The following is a 17727-nucleotide window of genomic DNA, read 5'->3' as shown; positions in this document are numbered from 1 at the left end:
TGATTCACCCTCCTGACTTCACCTTCTCCTTCTTCTTCTTCTACTTCTTCTGCTTCACCCTCCTGACTTCACCTTCTCCTTCTCCTTCTTCTGCTTCTTCTGATTCACCCTCCAGAATTCACCTTCTCCTTCTCCTCCTTCTACTTCTTCTGCTTCTCCCTCCGGACTTCACCTTCTCCTTCTCCTTCTTCTGCTTCTTCTGATTCACCCTCCTGACTTCACCTTCTCCTTCTCCTTCTTCTGCTTCTTCTGATTCACCCTCCAGACTTCACCATCTCCTTCTCCTTCTTCTGCTTCTTCTGATTCACCCTCCAGACTTCACCTTCTCCTTCTCCTTCTTCTGCTTCTTCTGATTCACCCTCCAGACTTCACCTTCTCCTTCTCCTTCTTCTGCTTCTTCTGATTCACCCTCCAGACTTCACCTTCTCCTTCTCCTTCTTCTGCTTCTTCTGATTCACCCTTAAGACTTCACCTTCTCCTTCTTCTACTTCTTCTGATTCACCCTCCAGACTTCACCTTCTCCTTCTCCTTCTTCTGCTTCTTCTGCTTCACCCTCCAGACTTCACCTTCTCCATCTCCTTCTTCTGCTTCTTCTGCTTCACCCTCCTGACTTCACCTTCTCCTTCTCCTTCTTCAACTTCTTCTGATTCACCCTCCAGACTTCACCTTCTCCTTCTCCTTCTACTGCTTCTTCTGCTTCACCCTCCAGACTTCACCTTCTCCTTCTCCTTCTTCTGTTTTTCTGCTTCGCCCTCCAGACTTCACCTTCTCCTTCTCCTTCTTCTGCTTCTTCTGCTTCACCCTTTAGACTTCACCTTCTACTTCTCCTTCTTCTGCTTCTTCTGCTTCACCCTCCTGACATCACCTTCTCCTTCTCCTTCTTCTACTTCTTCTGATTCACCCTCCAGACTTCACCTTCTCCTTCTCCTTCTTCTGCTTCTTCTGCTTCACCCTCCAGACTTCACCTTCTCCTTCTCCTTCTTCTGCTTCTTCTGCTGCGCCCTCCAGACTTCACCTTCTCCTTCTCCTTCTTCTGCTTCTTCTGCTTCACCCTCCTGACTTCACCTTCTCCTTCTCCTTCTTCTTCTTCTTCTGCTTCACCCCCCTGACTTCACCTTCTCCTTCTCCTTCTTTTGCTTCTTCTGATTCACCCTTCTAACTTCACCTTCTCCTTCTCCTTCTTCTGCTTCTTCTGATTCACCCTCCTGACTTCACCTTCTCCTTCTCCTTCTTCTGCTTCTTCTGATTCACCCTCCAGACTTCACCTTCTCCTTCTCCTTCTTCTGCTTCTTCTGATTCACCCTCCAGACTTAACTTTCTCCTTCTCCTTCTTCTGCTTCTTCTGATTCACCCTCCAGACCTCACCTTCTCCTTCTCCTTCTTCTACTTCTTCTGATTCACCCTCCAGACTTCATCTTCTCCTTCTCCTTCTTCTGCTTCTTCTGATTCACCCTCCAGACTTCACCTTCTCCTTCTCCTTCTTCTGCTTCTTCTGATTCACCCTCCAGACTTCACCTTCTCCTTATCCTTCTTCTACTTCTTCTGATTCACCCTCCAGACTTCACCTTCTCCTTCTCCGTCTTCTACTTCTTCTGATTCACCCTCCAGTCTTCACCTTCTCCTTCTCCTTCTTCTGCTTCTTCTGCTTCACCCTCCAGACTTCACCTTCTCCTTCTCTTTCTTCTGCTTCTTCTGATTCACCCTCCAGACTTCACCTTCTCCTTCTTCTGATTCTTCTGATTCACCCTCCAGACTTCACCTTCTCCTTCTCCTTCTTCTGCTTCTTCTGATTCACCCTCCTGACTTCACCTACTCCTTCTCCTTCTTCTACTTCTTCTGATTCACCCTCCTGACTTCACCTTCTCCTTCTCCTTCTTCTACTTCTCCTGCTTCACCCTCCAGAGTTCACCTTCTCCTTCTCCTTCTTCTACTTCTTCTGATTCACCCTCCAGACTTCACCTTCTCCTTCTCCTTCTTATGCTTCTTCTGATTCACCCTCCAGACTTCACCTTCTCCTTCTCCGTATTCTGCTTCTTCTGATTCACCCTCCAGACTTCTCCTTCTCCTTCTCCTTCTTCTGCTTCTTCTGATTGACCCTCCAGACTTCACCTTCTCCTTCTCCTTCTTCTGCTTCTCCTGATTCACCCTCCAGACTTCACCTTCTCCTTCTCCTTCTTCTACTTCTTCTGATTCACCCTCCAGACTTCATCTTCTCCTTCTCCTTCTTCTGCTTCTTCTGATTCACCCTCCAGACTTTACCTTCTCCTTCTCCTTCTTCTGCTTCTTCTGATTCACCCTCCAGACTTCATCTTCTCCTTCTCCTTCTTCTACTTCTTCTGATTCACCCTCCAGACTTCACCTTCTCCTTCTCCTTCTTCTACTTCTTCCGATTCACCCTCCAGACTTCACCTTCTCCTTCTCCTTCTTCTGCTTCTTCTGCTTCACCCTCCAGACTTCACCTTCTCCTTCTCCTTCTTCTGCTTCTTCTGCTGCGCCCTCCAGACTTCACCTTCTCCTTCTCCTTCTTCTGCTTCTCCTGCTTCACCCTCCTGACTTCACCTTCTCCTTCTCCTTCTTCTACTTCTTCTGCTTCACCCCCTGACTTCACCTTCTCCTTCTCCTTCTTTTGCTTCTTCTGATTCACCCTCCTAACTTCACCTTCTCCTGCTCCTTCTTCTGCTTCTTCTGATTCACTCTCCTGACTTCACCTTCTCCTTCACCTTCTTCTGCTTCTTCTGATTCACCATCCAGACTTCACCTTCTCCTTCTCCTTCTTCTGCTTCTTCTGATTCACCCTCCAGAATTCACTTTCTCCTTCTCCTTCTTCTGCTTCTTCTGATTCACCCTCCAGACCTCACCTTCTCCTTCTCCTTCTTCTAATTCTTCTGATTCACCCTCCAGACTTCATCTTCTCCTTCTCCTTCTTCTGCTTCTTCTGATTCACCCTCCAGACTTCACCTTCTCCTTCTCCTTCTTCTGCTTCTTCTGCTTCACCCTCCAGACTTCACCTTCTCCTTCTCTTTCTTCTGCTTCTTCTGATTCACCCTCCAGACTTCACCTTCTCCTGCTCCTTCTTCTGATTCTTCTGATTCACCCTCCAGACTTCACCTGCTCCATCTCCTTCTTCTGCTTCTTCTGATTCACCCTCCTGACTTCACCTTCTCCTTCTCCTTCTTCTACTTCTTCTGATTCACCCTCCTGACTTCACCTTCTCCTTCTCCTTCTTCTACTTCCTCTGCTTCACCCTCCAGACTTCACCTTCTCCTTCTCCTTCTTCTACTTCTGCTGATTCACCCTCCAGACTTCACCTTCTCCTTCTCCTTCTTCTGCTTCTTCTGATTCACCCTCCAGACTTCACCTTCTCCTTCTCCTTCTTCTGCTTCTTCTGATTCACCCTCCTGACTTCACCTTCTCCTTCTCCTTCTTCTGCTTCTTCTGATTCACCCTCCAGACTTCACCTTCTCCTTCTCCTTCTTCTACTTCTTCTGATTCACCCTCCAGACTTCACCTTCTCATTCTCCTTCCTCTGCTTCCTCTGATTCACCCTCCAGACTTCACCTTCTCCTTCTCCTTCTTCTGCTTCTTCTGATTCACCCTCCAGACTTCAACTTCTCCTTCTCCTTCTTCTGCTTCTTCTGATTCACCCTCCAGACTTCACCTTCTCCTTCTTCTACATCTTCTGATTCACCCTCCAGACTTCACCTTCTCCTTCTCCTTCTGCTTCTTCTGATTCACCCTCCAGACTTCACCTTCTCCTTCTCCTTCGTCTACTTTTTCTGATTTACCCTCCAGGCTTCACCTTTTCCTTCTCCTTCTTCTGCTTCTTCTGATTCACCCTCCAGACTTCTCCTTCGCCTTCTCCTTCTTCTACTTCTTCTGATTCACCCTCCTGACTTCACCTTCTCCTTCTCCTTCTTCTACTTCTTCTGCTTCACCCTCCTGACTTCACCTTCTCCTTCTCCTTCTTCTGCTTCCTCTGATTCACCCTCCAGACTTCACCTTCCCCTTCTCCTTCTTCTGCTTCTTCTGTTTCACCCTCCAGACTTCACCTTCTCCTTCTCCTTCTTCTACTTCTTCTGATTCACATTCCAGACTTCACCTTCTCCTTCTCCATCTTCTACTTCTTCTGATTCACCCTCCAGGCTTCACCTTCTCCTTCTCCTTCTTCTGCTTCTTCTGATTCACCCTCCTGACTTCACCTTCTCCTTCTTCTTCTTCTGCTTTTTCTGATTCACCCTCCAGACTTCACCTTCTCCTTCTCCTTCTTCTGCTTCCTCTGATTCACCCTCCAGACTTCAACTTCTCCTTCTCCTTCTTCTGCTTCTTCTGATTCACCCTCCAGACTTCACCTTCTCCTTCTCCTTCTTCTACTTCTTCTGATTCACCCTCCAGACTTTACCTTCTCCTTCTCCTTCTTCTGCTTCTTCTGATTCACCATCCAGACTTCACCTTCGCCTTCTCCTTCTTCTACTTCTTCTGATTCACCCTCCAGACTTCACCTTCTCCTTCTCCTTCTTCTACTTCTTCTGCTTCACACTCCTGACTTCACCTTCTCCTTATCCTTCTTCTGCTTCTTCTGATTCACCCTCCAGACTTCACCTTCTCCTTCTCCTTCTTCTACTCTTCTGCTTCTCCCTCCAGACTTCACCTTCTCCTTCTCCTTCTTCTGCTTCTTCTGATTCACCCTCCTGACTTCACCTTCTCCTTCTCCTTCTTCTGCTTCTTCTGATTCACCCTCCATACTTCACCTTCTCCTTCTCCTTCTTCTACTTCTTCTGATTCACCCTCCTGACTTCACCTTCTCCTTCTCCTTCTTCTACTTCTTCTGATTCACCCTCCAGACTTCATCTTCTCCTTCTCCTTCTTCTGCTTCTTCTGATTCACCCTCCTGACTTCACCTTCTCCTTCTCCTTCTTCTACTTCTTCTGATTCACCCTCCTGACTTCACCTACTCCTTCTCCTTCTTCTACTTCTTCTGCTTCACCATCCTGACTTCACCTTCTCCTTCTCCTTCTTCTGCTTCTTCTGATTCACCCTCCAGACTTCACCTTCTCCTTCTCCTTCTTCTCCTTCTTCTGCTTCTCCCTCCAGACTTCACCTTCTCCTTCTCCTCCTTCTGCTTCTTCTGATTCACCCTCCAGACTTCACCTTCTCCTTCACCTTCTTCTGCTTCTTCTGATTCACCCTCCTGACTTCACCTTCTCCTTCTCCTTCTTCTACTTCTTCTGATTCACCCTCCAGACTTCACCTTCTCCTTCTCCTTCTTCTGCTTCTTCTGATTCACCATCCAGACTTCACCTTCGCCTTCTCCTTCTTCTACTTCTTCTGATTCACCCTCCAGACTTCACATTCTCCTTCTCCTTCTTCTACTTCTTCTGCTTCACACTCCTGACTTCACCTTCTCCTTATCCTTCTTCTGCTTCTTCTGATTCACCCTCCAGACTTCACCTTCTCCTTCTCCTTCTTCTACTCTTCTGCTTCTCCCTCCAGACTTCACCTTCTCCTTCTCCTTCTTGTGCTTCTTCTGACTCACCCTCCTGACTACACCTTCTCCTTCTCCTTCATCTGCTTCTTCTGATTCATCCTCAAGACTTCACCTTCTCCTTCTCCTTCTTCTACTTCTTCTGATTCACCCTCCTGACTTTACCTTCTCCTTCTCCTTCTTCTACTTCTTCTGCTTCACCCTCCTGACTTCACCTTCTCCTTCTCCTTCTTCTGTGTCCTCTGATTCACCCTCCAGACTTCATCTTCTCATTCTCCTTCTTCTACTTCTTCTGCTTCACCCTCCAGACTTCACCTTTTCCTTCACCTTCTTCTGCTTCTTCTGATTCATCCTCAAGACTTCACCTTCTCCTTCTCCTTCTTCTACTACTTCTGATTCACCCTCCTGACTTTACCTTCTCCTTCTCCTTCTTCTACTTCTTCTGCTTCACCCTCCTGACTTCACCTTCTCCTTCTCCTTCTTCTGTGTCCTCTGATTCACCCTCCAGACTTCATCTTCTCATTCTCCTTCTTCTACTTCTTCTGCTTCACCCTCCAGACTTCACCTTTTCCCTCTCCTTCTTCTGCTTTTTCTGATTCACCCTCCAGACTTCACCTTCTCCTTCTCCTTCTTCTGCTTCCTCTGATTCAACCTCCAGACTTCAACTTCTCCTTCTCCTTCTTCTGCTTCTTCTGATTCACCCTCCAGACTTCACCTTCTCCTTCTCCTTCTTCTACTTCTTCTGATTCACCCTCCAGACTTCACCTTCTCCTTCTCCTTCTTCTGCTTCTTCTGATTCACCATCCAGACTTCACCTTCGCCTTCTCCTTCTTCTACTTCTTCTGATTCACCCTCCAGACTTCACATTCTCCTTCTCCTTCTTCTACTTCTTCTGCTTCACACTCCTGACTTCACCTTCTCCTTATCCTTCTTCTGCTTCTTCTGATTCACCCTCCAGACTTCACCTTCTCCTTCTCCTTCTTCTACTCTTCTGCTTCTCCCTCCAGACTTCACCTTCTCCTTCTCCTTCTTCTGCTTCTTCTGATTCACCCTCCTGACTTCACCTTCTCCTTCTCCTTCTTCTGCTTCTTCTGATTCACCCTCCATACTTCACCTTCTCCTTTTCCTTCTTCTACTTCTTCTGATTCACCCTCCTGACTTCACCTTCTCCTTCTCCTTCTTCTACTTCTTCTGATTCACCCTCCAGACTTCATCTTCTCCTTCTCCTTCTTCTGCTTCTTCTGATTCACCCTCCTGACTTCACCTTCTCCTTCTCCTTCTTCTACTTCTTCTGATTCACCCTCCTGACTTCACCTTCTCCTTCTCCTTCTTCTACTTCTTCTGCTTCACCCTCCTGACTTCACCTCCTCCTGCTCCTTCTTCTGCTTCTTCTGATTCACCCTCCAGACTTCACCTTCTCCTTCTCCTTCTTCTCCTTCTTCTGCTTCTCCCTCCAGACTTCACCTTCTCCTTCTCCTCCTTCTGCTTCTTCTGATTCACCCTCCTGACTTCACCTTCTCCTTCTCCTTCTTCTGCTTCTTCCGATTCACCCTCCATACTTCACCTTCTCCTTCTCCTTCTTCTACTTCTTCTGCTTCACCCTCCAGACTTCACCTTCTCCTTCTCCTTCTTCTACTTCTTCTGCTTCACCCTCCTGACTTCACCTTCTCCTTCTCCTTCTTCTGCTTCCTCTGATTCACCCTCCAGACTTCACCTTCTCCTTCTCCTTCTTGTGCTTCTTCTGACTCACCCTCCTGACTTCACCTTCTCCTTCTCCTTTTTCTGCTTCTTCTGATTCACCCTCCAGACTTCACCTTCTCCTTCTCCTTCTTCTACTTCTTCTGATTCACCATGCTGACTTTACCTTCTCCTTCTCCTTCTTCTACTTCTTCTGCTTCACCCTCCTGACTTCACCTTCTCCTTCTCCTTCTTCTGTGTCTTCTGATTCACCCTCCAGACTTCATCTTCTCCTTCTCCTTCTTCTACTTCTTCTGCTTCACCCTCCAGACTTTACCTTTTCCTTCTCCTTCTTCTGCTTCTTCTGATTCACCCTCCAGACTTCACCTTCGCCTTCTCCATCTTCTCCTTCCTCTGATTCACCCTCCAGACTTCACCTTCTACTTCTCCTTCTTCTACGTCTTCTGATTCACCCTCCAGACTTCACCTTCTCCTTCTCCTTCTTCTGCTTCCTCTGATTCACCCTCCAGGCTTCACCTTCTCCTTCTCCTTCTTCTGCTTCTTCTGATTCACCCTCCAGACTTCACCTTCTCCTTCTCCTTCTTCTACCTCTTCTGATTCACCCTCCAGACTTTACCTTCTCTTTCTCCATCTTCTGCTTCTTCTGATTCACCCTCCAGTCTTCACCTTCGCCTTCTCCTTCTTCTACTTCTTCTGATTCACCCTCCTGACTTCACCTTCTCCTTCTCCTTCTTCTACTTCTTCTGCTTCACCCTCCTGACTTCACCTTCTCCTTCTCCTTCTTCTGCTTCCTCTGATTCACCCTCCAGGCTTCACCTTCTACTTCTCCCTCTTCTGCTTCTTCTGATTCACCCTCCAGACTTCACCTTCTCCTTATCCTTCTTTTACTTCTTCTGATTCACCCTCCTGACTTCACCTTCGCCTCCTCCTTCTTCTACTTCTTCTGCTTCTCCCTCCAGACTTCACCTTCTCCTTCTCCTTCTTCTACTTCTTCTGATCCACCCTCCAGACTTCACCTTCTCCTTCTCCTTCTTCTACTTCTTCTGCTTCTCCCTCCAGACTTCACCTTCTCCTTCTCCTTCTTCTACTTCTTCTGCTTCTCCCTCCAGACTTCACCTTCTCCTTCTCCTTCTTCTGCTTCTTCTGACTCACCCTCCTGACTTCACCTTCTCCTTCTCCTTCTTCTGCTTCTTCTGATTCACCCTCCAGACTTCACCTTCTCCTTCTCCTTCTTCTACTTCTTCTGATTCACCCCCCTGACTTTACCTTCTCCTTCTCCTTCTTCTACTTCTTCTGCTTCACCCTCCTGACTTCACCTTCTCCTTCTCCTTCTTCTGATACCTCTGATTCACCCTCCAGACTTCATCTTCTCCTTCTCCTTCTTCTACCTCTACTGATTCACCCTCCAGACTTTACCTTCTCCTTCTCCATCTTCTGCTTCTTCTGATTCACCCTCCAGACTTCACCTTCGCCTTCTCCATTTTCTACTTCTTCTGATTCACCCTCCTGACTTCACCTTCTCCTTCTCCTTCTTCTACTTCTTCTGCTTCACCCTCCAGACTTCACCTTCTCCGTCTCCTTCTTCTACTTCTTCTGCTTCACCCTCCTGACTTCACCTTCTCCTTCTCCTTCTTCTGCTTCCTCTGATTCACCCTCCAGACTTCACCTTCTCCTTCTCCTTCTTGTGCTTCTTCTGACTCACCCTCCTGACTTCACCTTCTCCTTCTCATTCTTCTGCTTCCTCTGATTCACCCTCCAGGCTTCACCTTCTCCTTCTCCATCTTCTGCTTCTTCTGATTCACCCTCCAGACTTCACCTTCTTCTTCTCCATCTTCTGCTTCTTCTGATTCACCCTCCAGACTTCACCTTCGCCTTCTCCTTCTTCTACTTCTTCTGATTCACCCTCCTGACTTCACCTTCTCCTTCTCCTTCTTCTACTTCTTCTGCTTCACCCTCCTGACTTAACCTTCTCCTTCTCCTTCTTCTGCTTCCTCTGATTCACCCTCCAGACTTCATCTTCTTCTTCTCCTTCTTCTGCTTCTTCTGATTCACCCTCCAGACTTCACCTTCTCCTTCTCCTTCTTCTGCTTCTTCTGATTCACCCTCCAGACTTCACCTTCTCCTTCTCCTTCTTCGACTTCTTCTGATTCACCCTCCTGACTTCACCTTCTCCTTCTCCTTCTTCTACGTCTTCTGCTTCACCCTCCTGACTTCACCTTCTCCTTCTCCTTCTTCTGTGTTTTCTGATTCACCCTCCAGACTTCACCTTCTCCTTCTCCTTCTTCTACTTCTTCTGCTTCACTCTCCAGACTTCACCTTTTCCTTCTCCTTCTTCTGCTTCTTCTGATTCACCCTCCAGACTTCACCTTCGCCTTCTCCTTCTTCTGCTTCTTCTGATTCACCCTCCAGACTTCACCTCTCCTTCTCCTTCTTCTGCTTCTTCTGATTCACCCTCCAGACTTCACCTTCTCCTTCACCTTCTTCTGCTTCTTCTGATTCACCCTGCAGACTTCACCATCTCCTTCTCTTTCTTCTGCTTCTTCTGATTCACCCTCCAGACTTCACCTTCTCCTTCTCCTTCTTCTACTTCTTCTGATTCACCCTCCAGACTTCACCTTCTCCTTCTCCTTCTTCTACTTCTTCTGATTCATCCTCCAGACTTCTCCTTCTCCTTCTCCTTCTTCTGCTTCCTCTGATTCACCCTCCTGACTTCACCTTCTCCTTCTCCTTCTTCGACTTCTTCTGATTCACCCACCAGACTTCACCTTCTCCTTCTCCTTCTTCTGGTTCTTCTGATTCACCATCCAGACTTCACCTTCTCCTTCTCCTTCTTCTGCTTCTTCTGATTCACCCTCCAGACTTCACCTTCTCCTTCTCCTTCTTCTACTTCTTCTGCTTCACACTCCAGACTTCACCTTCTCCTTCTCCTTCTTCTGCTTCTTCTGATTCACCCTCCTGACTTCACCTTCTCCTTCTCCTTCTTCTGCTTCTTCTGATACACCCTCCATACTTCACATTCTCCTTCTCCTTCTTCAACTTCTTCTGATTCACCCTCCAGACTTCACCTTCTCCTTCTCCTTCTTCTGCTTCTTCTGATTCACCCTCCTGACTTCACCTTCTCCTTCTCCTTCTTCTACTTCTTGTGATTCACCCTCCTGACTTCACCTTCTCCTTCTTCTTCTTCTACTTCTTCTGCTTCACCCTCCTGACTTCACCTTCTCCTTCTCCTTCTTCTGCTTCTTCTGATTCACCCTCCAGAATTCACCTTCTCCTTCTCCTCCTTCTACTTCTTCTGCTTCTCCCTCCGGACTTCACCTTCTCCTTCTCCTTCTTCTGCTTCTTCTGATTCACCCTCCTGACTTCACCTTCTCCTTCTCCTTCTTCTGCTTCTTCTGATTCACCCTCCAGACTTCACCATCTCCTTCTCCTTCTTCTGCTTCTTCTGATTCACCCTCCAGACTTCACCTTCTCCTTCTCCTTCTTCTGCTTCTTCTGATTCACCCTCCAGACTTCACCTTCTCCTTCTCCTTCTTCTGCTTCTTCTGATTCACCCTCCAGACTTCACCTTCTCCTTCTCCTTCTTCTGCTTCTTCTGATTCACCCTCCAGACTTCACCTTCTCCTTCTTCTACTTCTTCTGATTCACCCTCCAGACTTCACCTTCTCCTTCTCCTTCTTCTGCTTCTTCTGCTTCACCCTCCAGACTTCACCTTCTCCATCTCCTTCTTCTGCTTCTTCTGCTTCACCCTCCTGACTTCACCTTCTCCTTCTCCTTCTTCAACTTCTTCTGATTCACCCTCCAGACTTCACCTTCTCCTTCTCCTTCTACTGCTTCTTCTGCTTCACCCTCCAGACTTCACCTTCTCCTTCTCCTTCTTCTGTTTTTCTGCTTCGCCCTCCAGACTTCACCTTCTCCTTCTCCTTCTTCTGCTTCTTCTGCTTCACCCTTTAGACTTCACCTTCTACTTCTCCTTCTTCTGCTTCTTCTGCTTCACCCTCCTGACATCACCTTCTCCTTCTCCTTCTTCTACTTCTTATGATTCACCCTCCAGACTTCACCTTCTCCTTCTCCTTCTTCTGCTTCTTCTGCTTCACCCTCCAGACTTCACCTTCTCCTTCTCCTTCTTCTGCTTCTTCTGCTGCGCCCTCCAGACTTCACCTTCTCCTTCTCCTTCTTCTGCTTCTTCTGCTTCACCCTCCTGACTTCACCTTCTCCTTCTCCTTCTTCTTCTTCTTCTGCTTCACCCCCCTGACTTCACCTTCTCCTTCTCCTTCTTTTGCTTCTTCTGATTCACCCTTCTAACTTCACCTTCTCCTTCTCCTTCTTCTGCTTCTTCTGATTCACCCTCCTGACTTCACCTTCTCCTTCTCCTTCTTCTGCTTCTTCTGATTCACCCTCCAGACTTCACCTTCTCCTTCTCCTTCTTCTGCTTCTTCTGATTCACCCTCCAGACTTAACTTTCTCCTTCTCCTTCTTCTGCTTCTTCTGATTCACCCTCCAGACCTCACCTTCTCCTTCTCCTTCTTCTACTTCTTCTGATTCACCCTCCAGACTTCATCTTCTCCTTCTCCTTCTTCTGCTTCTTCTGATTCACCCTCCAGACTTCACCTTCTCCTTCTCCTTCTTCTGCTTCTTCTGATTCACCCTCCAGACTTCACCTTCTCCTTATCCTTCTTCTACTTCTTCTGATTCACCCTCCAGACTTCACCTTCTCCTTCTCCTTCTTCTACTTCTTCTGATTCACCCTCCAGTCTTCACCTTCTCCTTCTCCTTCTTCTGCTTCTTCTGCTTCACCCTCCAGACTTCACCTTCTCCTTCTCTTTCTTCTGCTTCTTCTGATTCACCGTCCAGACTTCACCTTCTCCTTCTTCTGATTCTTCTGATTCACCCTCCAGACTTCACCTTCTCCTTCTCCTTCTTCTGCTTCTTCTGATTCACCCTCCTGACTTCACCTACTCCTTCTCCTTCTTCTACTTCTTCTGATTCACCCTCCTGACTTCACCTTCTCCTTCTCCTTCTTCTACTTCTCCTGCTTCACCCTCCAGAGTTCACCTTCTCCTTCTCCTTCTTCTACTTCTTCTGATTCACCCTCCAGACTTCACCTTCTCCTTCTCCTTCTTATGCTTCTTCTGATTCACCCTCCAGACTTCACCTTCTCCTTCTCCGTATTCTGCTTCTTCTGATTCACCCTCCAGACTTCTCCTTCTCCTTCTCCTTCTTCTGCTTCTTCTGATTGACCCTCCAGACTTCACCTTCTCCTTCTCCTTCTTCTGCTTCTCCTGATTCACCCTCCAGACTTCACCTTCTCCTTCTCCTTCTTCTACTTCTTCTGATTCACCCTCCAGACTTCATCTTCTCCTTCTCCTTCTTCTGCTTCTTCTGATTCACCCTCCAGACTTTACCTTCTCCTTCTCCTTCTTCTGCTTCTTCTGATTCACCCTCCAGACTTCATCTTCTCCTTCTCCTTCTTCTACTTCTTCTGATTCACCCTCCAGACTTCACCTTCTCCTTCTCCTTCTTCTACTTCTTCCGATTCACCCTCCAGACTTCACCTTCTCCTTCTCCTTCTTCTGCTTCTTCTGCTTCACCCTCCAGACTTCACCTTCTCCTTCTCCTTCTTCTGCTTCTTCTGCTGCGCCCTCCAGACTTCACCTTCTCCTTCTCCTTCTTCTGCTTCTCCTGCTTCACCCTCCTGACTTCACCTTCTCCTTCTCCTTCTTCTACTTCTTCTGCTTCACCCCCCTGACTTCACCTTCTCCTTCTCCTTCTTTTGCTTCTTCTGATTCACCCTCCTAACTTCACCTTCTCCTGCTCCTTCTTCTGCTTCTTCTGATTCACTCTCCTGACTTCACCTTCTCCTTCACCTTCTTCTGCTTCTTCTGATTCACCATCCAGACTTCACCTTCTCCTTCTCCTTCTTCTGCTTCTTCTGATTCACCCTCCAGAATTCACTTTCTCCTTCTCCTTCTTCTGCTTCTTCTGATTCACCCTCCAGACCTCACCTTCTCCTTCTCCTTCTTCTAATTCTTCTGATTCACCCTCCAGACTTCATCTTCTCCTTCTCCTTCTTCTGCTTCTTCTGATTCACCCTCCAGACTTCACCTTCTCCTTCTCCTTCTTCTGCTTCTTCTGCTTCACCCTCCAGACTTCACCTTCTCCTTCTCTTTCTTCTGCTTCTTCTGATTCACCCTCCAGACTTCACCTTCTCCTTCTCCTTCTTCTGATTCTTCTGATTCACCCTCCAGACTTCACCTGCTCCATCTCCTTCTTCTGCTTCTTCTGATTCACCCTCCTGACTTCACCTTCTCCTTCTCCTTCTTCTACTTCTTCTGATTCACCCTCCTGACTTCACCTTCTCCTTCTCCTTCTTCTACTTCCTCTGCTTCACCCTCCAGACTTCACCTTCTCCTTCTCCTTCTTCTACTTCTGCTGATTCACCCTCCAGACTTCACCTTCTCCTTCTCCTTCTTCTGCTTCTTCTGATTCACCCTCCAGACTTCACCTTCTCCTTCTCCTTCTTCTGCTTCTTCTGATTCACCCTCCTGACTTCACCTTCTCCTTCTCCTTCTTCTGCTTCTTCTGATTCACCCTCCAGACTTCACCTTCTCCTTCTCCTTCTTCTACTTCTTCTGATTCACCCTCCAGACTTCACCTTCTCATTCTCCTTCCTCTGCTTCCTCTGATTCACCCTCCAGACTTCACCTTCTCCTTCTCCTTCTTCTGCTTCTTCTGATTCACCCTCCAGACTTCAACTTCTCCTTCTCCTTCTTCTGCTTCTTCTGATTCACCCTCCAGACTTCACCTTCTCCTTCTTCTACATCTTCTGATTCACCCTCCAGACTTCACCTTCTCCTTCTCCTTCTGCTTCTTCTGATTCACCCTCCAGACTTCACCTTCTCCTTCTCCTTCGTCTACTTTTTCTGATTTACCCTCCAGGCTTCACCTTTTCCTTCTCCTTCTTCTGCTTCTTCTGATTCACCCTCCAGACTTCTCCTTCGCCTTCTCCTTCTTCTACTTCTTCTGATTCACCCTCCTGACTTCACCTTCTCCTTCTCCTTCTTCTACTTCTTCTGCTTCACCCTCCTGACTTCACCTTCTCCTTCTCCTTCTTCTGCTTCCTCTGATTCACCCTCCAGACTTCACCTTCCCCTTCTCCTTCTTCTGCTTCTTCTGTTTCACCCTCCAGACTTCACCTTCTCCTTCTCCTTCTTCTACTTCTTCTGATTCACATTCCAGACTTCACCTTCTCCTTCTCCATCTTCTACTTCTTCTGATTCACCCTCCAGGCTTCACCTTCTCCTTCTCCTTCTTCTGCTTCTTCTGATTCACCCTCCTGACTTCACCTTCTCCTTCTTCTTCTTCTGCTTTTTCTGATTCACCCTCCAGACTTCACCTTCTCCTTCTCCTTCTTCTGCTTCCTCTGATTCACCCTCCAGACTTCAACTTCTCCTTCTCCTTCTTCTGCTTCTTCTGATTCACCCTCCAGACTTCACCTTCTCCTTCTCCTTCTTCTACTTCTTCTGATTCACCCTCCAGACTTTACCTTCTCCTTCTCCTTCTTCTGCTTCTTCTGATTCACCATCCAGACTTCACCTTCGCCTTCTCCTTCTTCTACTTCTTCTGATTCACCCTCCAGACTTCACCTTCTCCTTCTCCTTCTTCTACTTCTTCTGCTTCACACTCCTGACTTCACCTTCTCCTTATCCTTCTTCTGCTTCTTCTGATTCACCCTCCAGACTTCACCTTCTCCTTCTCCTTCTTCTACTCTTCTGCTTCTCCCTCCAGACTTCACCTTCTCCTTCTCCTTCTTCTGCTTCTTCTGATTCACCCTCCTGACTTCACCTTCTCCTTCTCCTTCTTCTGCTTCTTCTGATTCACCCTCCATACTTCACCTTCTCCTTCTCCTTCTTCTACTTCTTCTGATTCACCCTCCTGACTTCACCTTCTCCTTCTCCTTCTTCTACTTCTTCTGATTCACCCTCCAGACTTCATCTTCTCCTTCTCCTTCTTCTGCTTCTTCTGATTCACCCTCCTGACTTCACCTTCTCCTTCTCCTTCTTCTACTTCTTCTGATTCACCCTCCTGACTTCACCTACTCCTTCTCCTTCTTCTACTTCTTCTGCTTCACCCTCCTGACTTCACCTTCTCCTTCTCCTTCTTCTGCTTCTTCTGATTCACCCTCCAGACTTCACCTTCTCCTTCTCCTTCTTCTCCTTCTTCTGCTTCTCCCTCCAGACTTCACCTTCTCCTTCTCCTCCTTCTGCTTCTTCTGATTCACCCTCCTGACTTCACCTTCTCCTTCTCCTTCTTCTGCTTCTTCTGATTCACCCTCCATACTTCACCTTCTCCTTCTCCTTCTTCTACTTCTTCTGCTTCACCCTCCAGACTTCACCTTCTCCTTCTCCTTCTTCTACTTCTTCTGCTTCACCCTCCTGACTTCACCTTCTCCTTCTCCTTCTTCTGCTTCCTCTGATTCACCCTCCAGACTTCACCTTCTCCTTCTCCTTCTTGTGCTTCTTCTGACTCACCCTCCTGACTTCACCTTCTCCTTCTCCTTTTTCTGCTTCTTCTGATTCACCCTCCAGACTTCACCTTCTCCTTCTCCTTCTTCTACTTCTTCTGATTCACCCTCCTGACTTTACCTTCTCCTTCTCCTTCTTCGACTTCTTCTGCTTCACCCTCCTGACTTCACCTTCTCCTTCTCCTTCTTCTGTGTCTTCTGATTCACCCTCCAGACTTCATCTTCTCCTTCTCCTTCTTCTACTTCTTCTGCTTCACCCTCCAGACTTTACCTTTTCCTTCTCCTTCTTCTGCTTCTTCTGATTCACCCTCCAGACTTCACCTTCGCCTTCTCCATCTTCTGCTTCCTCTGATTCACCCTCCAGACTTCACCTTCTACTTCTCCTTCTTCTACGTCTTCTGATTCACCCTCCAGACTTCACCTTCTCCTTCTCCTTCTTCTGCTTCCTCTGATTCACCCTCCAGGCTTCACCTTCTCCTTCTCCTTCTTCTGCTTCTTCTGATTCACCCTCCAGACTTCACCTTCTCCTTCTCCTTCTTCTACCTCTTCTGATTCACCCTCCAGACTTTACCTTCTCCTTCTCCATCTTCTGCTTCTTCTGATTCACCCTCCAGTCCTCACCTTCGCCTTCTCCTTCTTCTACTTCTTCTGATTCACCCTCCTGACTTCACCTTCTCCTTCTCCTTCTTCTACTTCTTCTGCTTCACCCTCCTGACTTCACCTTCTCCTTCTCCTTCTTCTGCTTCCTCTGATTCACCCTCCAGGCTTCACCTTCTACTTCTCCCTCTTCTGCTTCTTCTGATTCCCCCTCCAGACATCACCTTCTCCTTTTCCTTCGTCTACTTCTTCTGATTCACCCTCCAGACTTCACCTTCTCCTTCTCCTTCTTCTACTTCTTCTGATTCACCCTCCTGACTTCACCTTCGCCTCCTCCTTCTTCTACTTCTTCTGCTTCTCCCTCCAGACTTCACCTTCTCCTTCTCCTTCTTCTACTTCTTCTGATCCACCCTCCAGACTTCACCTTCTCCTTCTCCTTCTTCTGCTTCTTCTGATTCACCCTCCTGACTTAACCTTCTCCTTCTCCTTCTTCTGCTTCTTCTGATTCACCCTCCAGACTTCACCTTCTCCTTCTCCTTCTTCTGCTTCTTCTGATTCACCCTCCAGACTTCACCTTCTCCTTCTCCTTCTTCTACATCTTCTGATTCACCCTCCAGACATCACCTTCTCCTTCTCCTTCCTCTGCTTCTTCTGATTCACCCTCCTGACTTCACCTTCTCCTTCTCCTTCTTCTGCTTCCTCTGATTCACCCTCCAGACTTCACCTTCTCCTTCTCCTTCTTCTGCTTCTTCTGATTCACCCTCCAGACTTCACCTTCTCCTTCTCCTTCTTCTACTTCTTCTGATTCACCCTCCAGACTTCACCTTCTCCTTCTCCTTCTTCTACTTCTTCTGCTTCACCCCCCTGACTTCACCTTCTCCTTCTCCTTCTTTTGCTTCTTCTGATTCACCCTCCTAACTTCACCTTCTCCTGCTCCTTCTTCTGCTTCTTCTGATTCACTCTCCTGACTTCACCTTCTCCTTCACCTTCTTCTGCTTCTTCTGATTCACCATCCAGACTTCACCTTCTCCTTCTTCTTCTGCTTCTTCTGATTCACCCTCCAGAATTCACTTTCTCCTTCTCCTTCTTCTGCTTCTTCTGCTTCACCCTCCAGACTTCACCTTCTCCTTCTCCTTCTTCTAATTCTTCTGATTCACCCTCCAGACTTCATCTTCTCCTTCTCCTTCTTCTGCTTCTTCTGATTCACCCTCCAGACTTCACCTTCTCCTTCTCCTTCTTCTGCTTCTTCTGCTTCACCCTCCAGACTTCACCTTCTCCTTCTCTTTCTTCTGCTTCTTCTGATTCACCCTCCAGACTTCACCTTCTCCTTCTCCTTCTTCTGATTCTTCTGATTCACCCTCCAGACTTCACCTGCTCCATCTCCTTCTTCTGCTTCTTCTGATTCACCCTCCTGACTTCACCTTCTCCT

Source organism: Somniosus microcephalus, unplaced genomic scaffold (genome assembly GCF_052327205.1).
Source record: "Somniosus microcephalus isolate GS21.2 unplaced genomic scaffold, FLI_Smic_1.0 unresolved_chr9, whole genome shotgun sequence".
Classification (NCBI taxonomy): Eukaryota; Metazoa; Chordata; class Chondrichthyes; order Squaliformes; family Somniosidae; genus Somniosus; species Somniosus microcephalus.
Note: the sequence above shows the minus strand (reverse complement) of the source record.